Raw genomic sequence first — 7,577 nt, 5'->3', positions numbered from 1 at the left:
AAAGCAAACTTCTGTTTCTTACCACCATCACACACCACCCCATTCTTTTTGCTGTTGTTCTTGTGGCACCTAGGTTGATGAAGAGTTCTAGAAAACCTGAAGAATTCTACACATTTTTGTAATGTTTCAGTTGGTTTATGTAAAGGTGTCACCCAGCTATAGATTTGGAACAAAAAGGAAAGAAAGCACAATAGAGTTCAGAAAAGTTTAGAACTAAAACATTAGGCTTGATTATATCCAGCAAGAATTAAATTTCTTTAATATTTTAGAAGTGGCAAGTGGTGGCTTCCATATCAGAGGGGCACTGGATCTCCTCTGAGGTTTGGTATGAACTGTAAGGGAAATGTCCAAGATGCTGAATCCTTTCCCCAAAATAGGTTCTGTATCTTGGATAGATCTATCCAAGACCTAAGACTTCAGGCTATAGCCCAGAGTAGATTCACCTCACAGTGACATGAACACCCCCAGCCACTTCTCCTTTCATATAAAATCTAAGACTGCAGTCTTAGCCAGATTTCTTCAGAATATGTCCACAGTGGGGCTTCCTTCTAAATAAACATGCATAAAGATACACTATTAATTATCAGAGAGCTAGCATGGTGTAGTGGTTTGAGCACTGGAATGTGAGTCTTGAGAACAGTGTCTGAATCATCCATAGAATTTCACTGGGTAGCCTTGGGTAAATCAGACTCTCTCAATCTCAAAGGAAGGCAAAGGCACCCCCCCCTAACAAATCTTGCCAAGAAAATCCCAAGACAGTTTCACTTTAGGATTACCATAGTCAGAAATGACTTGAAGGCATTCAACAACAGTTATTTACCCTTTCTACCACTGAATGTATTTTGAGAACAGGGGTTGCGTATATTTCCTTTTCTACATCTCTTAACCATGATAACAAAATTACTAGCACAGCTTTCATAAGCAAAAGGATATGTGATGTTGGCATATCCATGCATACCCATTTAATGTGCTAAGTTAAGCAGTTGTAACAGGAATAATTCCGTGTGTTAGATCTGTGAATCTGTGAAATATATATATATTTTTCAAGCCATGGATGCTTGAATCCATGGATATGAAGGGCCAACTATAATTTTTTTTTAAAATTATGTCCTTCTTTTCCCCTAAACTATTTTACAATGAACATTTAAACTATGGCCCTTGAGGTCTCTTCCAACTCTATGATTCTATGATTCTATGTTGCTCCTCACATAGAGAGTGACTTAAAGATTTGAAATGTGTAAAACAAAAACCAAATTTGAAAGATGAAAGACTGAAATTAATGTTGGTTTGGCAGAAAGCTGTTCATCTTGAATGCCTTATGTTCAGCAGCTGGGACTGAAGCGAACCATTAGCAGGGATGCTAAATGGAGTATATTGCAAAGTTTGGGGCCTATGTAGTTCGGTAAGGACAGAAAACGAAGAGTTTTCAGTTGCTGTTCTGGTACTTTTTCCAGCACTGTTGCTGTCAGTCTCATCTGTCTTCTGCCACCACCACCCATCTCTTCCCCCCCCCCAGAGGGAGCAAGATCATCATCAGCACCTTCACCTTCTTTCTTTTCCTTATGGGTGTCAGCCTTGTCAATCACCGTGCAGTGATCCAGCTCATGAAAATGTGTCTCAGCAAGCAGTGATCTGACCTTCAGCTCTCCCCTCTGCTGTGACAAACGGGTTTCATTTGCCACTTGAAAAAACAAGCCCCCCTTTCTTTTTTTCTTCTTTTTTCTTCTCAAGCCCAAATAAATTCTAACTCCCAAGGCAAAGGATGAAGGCAAGATGAATGTATTTTGTGTGAGCTTGAGAAAGGTGTTTTAAAAGACACTGTGGTGGAAGAAACATCTCTTATACACAAGCAAAAGGCCTACATAGGTTTCATTAAAGTTTGAACAAAAGTGCTCTCTCTCTCTCTCTCTCTCATTCTCTCTCTATCTGTATGTTTGTGTGTGTGTAGACTATTCTTTCCAATGGGTCAGCTTTTCATCCATAAGAACAAAAAAGCACAAAACTTGTAGGGGAAAGAATCCAGGTGTGAAGATGGGGGGAATAACAGCCATTCCAAGACAATGTTATTTGTTATTCATGACTACACAGACAATTAAGTAGCTGACTGTTACAAGATGTACATCCCTTCTAATGGCCTCATTGCTGGAATGCTTCTTTGTTCTGGAACTTCGAGCTGAAATGGCAATGCTTTGTTATGCTGCAGACATTGCTCTCCCGCAGCTAGAACACTAGCCATTCTCACCGGAGCAAAAACACCACCACATAATTTATGAAACTGACTTCCCAGTGCTGTCAGCAAACAGAGAAAGAAAAGAGCCCATAGATAGCCACCTGCACACAAAGTCTATTCATCCCTGCTTTTCCCTGGTAATCTTGAAGAACATGCTAGCTCATTTTCAAACTCAAGATGGCTGGCCTCTCTTGTGCGCTGTTGTCCGTAGACAGGATGGACTGAAGAACCCACTTCCAATTATGCTATGGCCTTGTTTTAAATAGACTGCCTGCCATATTCTACTGTTTTTTATTTGAAAATTAGCTTTTGAGGATACACACAACTGTACATTTATGCTAGGGTTGCAATTCATAACCTGGAAAACTCCCTTGTATATTTAAATTAGCCATGGATTTAGAATCTGAGAAAGAAGATGCTTCTTCTTCCAGGAGTTGTCTTTTGTAATCCATGGTATTCTAGATGCACTGTTCAGTAGATGCTAGAGACTGGAACAAGGAGGACGGCTTAGAATAAAAATGAGGCAGAAGGACAGCTGCCTTCGCCTTTCAAATTCAGCATTGAGGAAACATCTTTGTGGTTTGACGCATAATAATGTGTACAATAGTTAGCCCACAATTGCTAAGGGACATTTCTGAACCTCTTATGTGCAGTTATCCAGTGACTACAACTGCTAGTAATATCAGCAGGTAGTACCAAGCCAATTTAAGCAGAGAGATAGACTATTTCTTCAGAGCTGGGTCTTGATTTTGGTGTTTTTCAGGACTGGTAGCCAAACTTTGTTTACTTTAAGGGTTTCTTCTTTCCTTTTGAAATTGTCCAGATGTTTGTATATTTCAATGGCTCCTCTGTGCATTCTGACCTGATAGATGTTGGCATGGTCCAGGATTTCAGTGTTTTCAAATAGTTTTTTATGCCCAGGATGGTTTATAACATTTTCTGCTACTGCTGATTTTTCTGGCTGATCCAATCTACAGCATCTCTCATGTTTCTTGATATGTGTTTGGACACTGCATTTGGTGGTCCCTATGTAGATCTGTTTGCAGCTGCACGGTATGCAGTAAACCCCTGTGGCCATGAGAAGGTCTCTCCTATCCTTCGCTGAGTGCAGCATTTGCTCGATTTTCCTGGTCGGTTTGTAGATTGTTTGGAGGTTGTGTTTCCGCACCAATTTCTCTAGTTTCACTATGACTCCTTTCATGTATGGTAAAAATACCTTCCCTTTGGGTGGTTGCTTGTCTTTACTTCTGTGGGTTTTTCTGGGTCTGGCAGCCCTTCTGATGTCTGAACTGGAGTAACCATTAGGCTGTAGAGCCCAGTTTAGATGCTTTGATTCATCTTCCAGGAAGTGGGGTTCACAGATCCTATTTGCCCAGTCTACCAGTGTTTTTATTGTGCTTCTTTTTTGTCCTGGGTGATGGTGGGAGTTCTTATGTAGGTAGCTGTCTTTCTGTGTAGATTTTCTGTATATTGTGTGGTCCAAACATCGGTTTGGTTTGCGGATGACCAGGATATCCAAGAATAGCAATGTTCCTTCCTTTTCTTTTTCCATCATAAATTGAATGTTTGGGTGGATGTTGTTTGCATGGTTCAGAGACATGGTCAGATCTTCTTCTCCATGGCTTCAAATGGTTAAAGTGTATATATAGACACACACAAACACCACTCACTCCCATGCCAGCATTCTCTGAAAATGCCAACCACAGATGCTGGCGAAATGTCAGGAATAAGCTCTTCCAGAACATGGCTACCTAGCCTGAAAACCCTGCAAAAAACTATTGATTCTGGCTATGAAAACCTTCAACTTCACACTGAAAAAAAAATTCTACCCACCCCCCAAAAGGAAAATAAAATAAAAGATCTTTTCACAAGCAGCTCATTATTCAGTCTAGTGTTGGTTCTTCAGTTTGGGAGAGTAAAATGCTGGGGTTTCCAGTTCAGGACACAATACAAAACAAAAAAGATGAAATTGTTGTGGGATTGTGTAGAGATGCATTAGAAGGCCTGGTGGGGCCAGTAACATGCACACACTTAGAAACATATAAAGTGTCACCTACCTACCTTTTTTCTTTCTTTCTTTGGAGGCAATCATGCTAGAAGCTTCTGCCTATAATAGAGCATTACCTGGGTTTCCATCATGTAACTGTACACCTGTGCAAACAGTGATCAATATTTAAAGTATCCCTTGTATCTTTTTTATTTTTAGTGGCTCACTTCTTTTTGTAAAACATTATTCAATAATGCATGAATATGTTTGACAGTGTTCCTTGTTGATTTATATATCTAATAAAACACCCAAGGGTTTTGTTGTTGTTGTTCTTTTTGGAGCAGTAGGAAGTCATCACAAGGTTCCAGAGTATTCCAAGAAGAACTCCTCTGTCCCTTTCCTTTGGCTTGAGGAAATGCTTGAAAATGTCAAAATCTGAACTTGGCAAGTCACTTGGGGGGATGAGGAGATCATCATGACTAGCTGAAGGCTTGCATAACTGACCTGTAGCAGAGTTCCCAAACAATCATCCTATCAATGTTCTGATGTGGATGACTTCTATGATTGTATTATTTTTGTTAAAGTGATTTCCTAACCTACGCTTAAAATGTATTCGGTAAACTTGGTTGACTTCTGATGTTTCTATGCTAAGCAGCTTTCAGGTTTCTTTTGGAGAATCCGTTGTTGTTGCTGTTGTTGGTACGTCACCATAGTTGTCCTCAAGATCTCATTTCTTCATGTTTGTTGTAATTCTGATTTAGTGTCAGTCTTTTATTTAATGCTACCTTGATTGTTAGGAGAACTGTTTAAAGAGGTATCTCTGCCACAGTTAATAATAAGTGCAGTTGTCACCAATGAAAATAACCTTTGACTTTTAATACATAAATTTTGTTTACCATGCAGCTGGCAACACAAGGCACAGTAGCAGCTTATTCCTGACAACTGACATCCTAGCAAGCAACTAATGGTTGTGAAGCAAATATTTTACTGCTGCTTTTTAACAGTTATCTAATCAGAACACTCTTTAAAAAGAGGGGATTACTGCTAAAACCAGAAAAGAGCTGATTGGAATGTGAGAAACAGTTAGAAGCTGACAAAGGCATGGTACAGCAGAGCTCCCCTGGAGTTTAGATGACATATGAAAATATTAGTACTCTGAAATATTGGCATATATGTATTTCCACTTCACAATTATAAAGAATTGCAAAAGCTTTCTTCTGAAATCAGCCAGTGTGGAAAACAAACAAGCCCATGTGCCAAACTCTCTACCTAAAATCAGATACCAGGATTACCAGAAATATCATTGTCCATTGAATATAAAATTATATTTTCCCTCATATGTGCTTTCTGGAGATGTTATGCCCAAGCAGATAGAGGCAAATGCCCTTCAGCCAAATGTAGAACGTGTTTGGCTTCCAAGAAGTAAAACTGAGGAATTTGTGGGGCAGTTTGTCTGTTTGTTGACAATATTTTGCAAGTTTGTTGCATGTCAACCTGCTGGAAAAATGGCCAACAATTGTGATATTTTTTGCATCAAAACATGTTTTTAGGGAGGAAGAAAAAAATTAAAAATGTATTTGTACAACAACAACAACATTCTGAACAATAAATACATAAATAAATAAATTGCAAAATTTTATTTGCAAAGCCTTGGGTTTGTTTTTTCCCCAGCAGGGAGAACACTTTTGAAATTATGTATTCTTGAATGCAAGGGGAATAAGTGAAGATTTGCATCTCTGCTTTGCTCTTCCACTGTGCTGTCTTGCAAAAGCAGTATTTAAAAGTCAAATAAAAGTATTAGATAGACTTTGTTTCACTACCATTTTACCCCCTCCCTTGTCCACTTGAAATACTTTGAAGGGTCAAATTTAACTTTCCCCCCCTAAAAATAGGGGTCCATTCCTTCAGTGGATCCCTATAAAACTCCTGAACAAATTTGTATTCCTAAATAGGAAAGTATGAAGTTAGGCAGAATTGCAATGCAAGAGCGGGGAAATGATTGTCACATCCTTTCAGAACATAACAGTCATCTTGGAAAAATTGAAAAGCAATAAGCTGCACTGGAGCTGTTTTTCATGGTTCACCGCTCATCACTCACCATTTGCCAACATTAAGGTCACCAAAGCAGCGTCTCATATTTGTTCCCTTAGAGGAACCGTGACTGTGTGTCTAGTGTCAAATGTAACCTTTATAGAAAGGGAGAAAGGTATTTTCAGTGATAGTTTTGTTTATTATGATATGTGTAATTTTTCAAAGAAAGAAAAGTTAAAAGCCTCCAGCTGCAAAAGACAGAGAACAAGTCTACAATTATAGATTTTTCTTTCTCTCTCTCTCTTAAGAACTTCAGTCTGCAATGAGGACCCCATAATGATTCCCTATGATTTCTGAAGTAAGTTGCCTTGATGTTTTGCATTCCTTAATGTACAGAAGGTGGGTTCCTCATAATACTCTAATAAAATCTTCTATCCCTTCAATATATGGCCTTTATAACTAGTCCCTTGAAATGAAACATGCCATTCTTCTCTCCTCAAACTGAGGTCCTCCTGCACTACACTTTATATTAGAAGTAAGGAACCTTTGGCCATCCACATGTCTGGACTTCAACTCTCGCAATTTGTTACCATTCGTCATGTCAGGGAAAGGGGTTGTTGGGAGCTGTAGACCAAAGCATCTAGAACAGTGGTTCCCAACCTGTGGGTTGGGACCCCTTTGAGGGTCGAACGACCCTTTCACAGGGGTCGCCTAAGACCATCGGAAAACACATATTTGCACTTAGCAATGAAAATAATTGTATGGTTGGGGGTCGCCACATCATGAGGAACTGTATTAAAGGGTCACGGCATTAGAAAGGTTGGGAACCACTGATCTAGAAGGTAAGCAGAATCCAGAATCTTTTCCCACGAGTGCAAGCATGGGCATGCACTGGGGTTTCAGAGGACCTATTTTTGTCACTTCATGCTGTGCAGAGTAATGTTTGGCAATTTTGTCATTTTGGGGAGTAAATGTTTGGGGAGTGAAGAACCAAGACAGCACTGAAAAGCATTAAAGAGCAAAACTGCTTTCAGAACCAGCAACAACAAAAAAGCATTTTGTGTTAAAAGAGGTTCAGTCAACTCAGGAGGCTGTGGGGAGGTGTATAAACAGAGCATTAAAACTGTCCAAGGGCCACTAGATTCCCATCCCTGTGCAACAGTTATATTAAATGTAGTTCAATGACCAAGATCCAGTGAGGTACATTACTGATGGAAATTCTTCTATCAGTAAAACCAAAGAGACAAGCTTCAATTTTAGAAGGGCCAGCCATGCACCTCACAAATAATAATAATAATAATAATAATAATAATAATAATAATAATAATA

Source organism: Sceloporus undulatus, chromosome 1 (genome assembly GCF_019175285.1).
Source record: "Sceloporus undulatus isolate JIND9_A2432 ecotype Alabama chromosome 1, SceUnd_v1.1, whole genome shotgun sequence".
Taxonomy (NCBI): domain Eukaryota; kingdom Metazoa; phylum Chordata; class Lepidosauria; order Squamata; family Phrynosomatidae; genus Sceloporus; species Sceloporus undulatus.
This window is presented reverse-complemented; position numbering follows the sequence as displayed.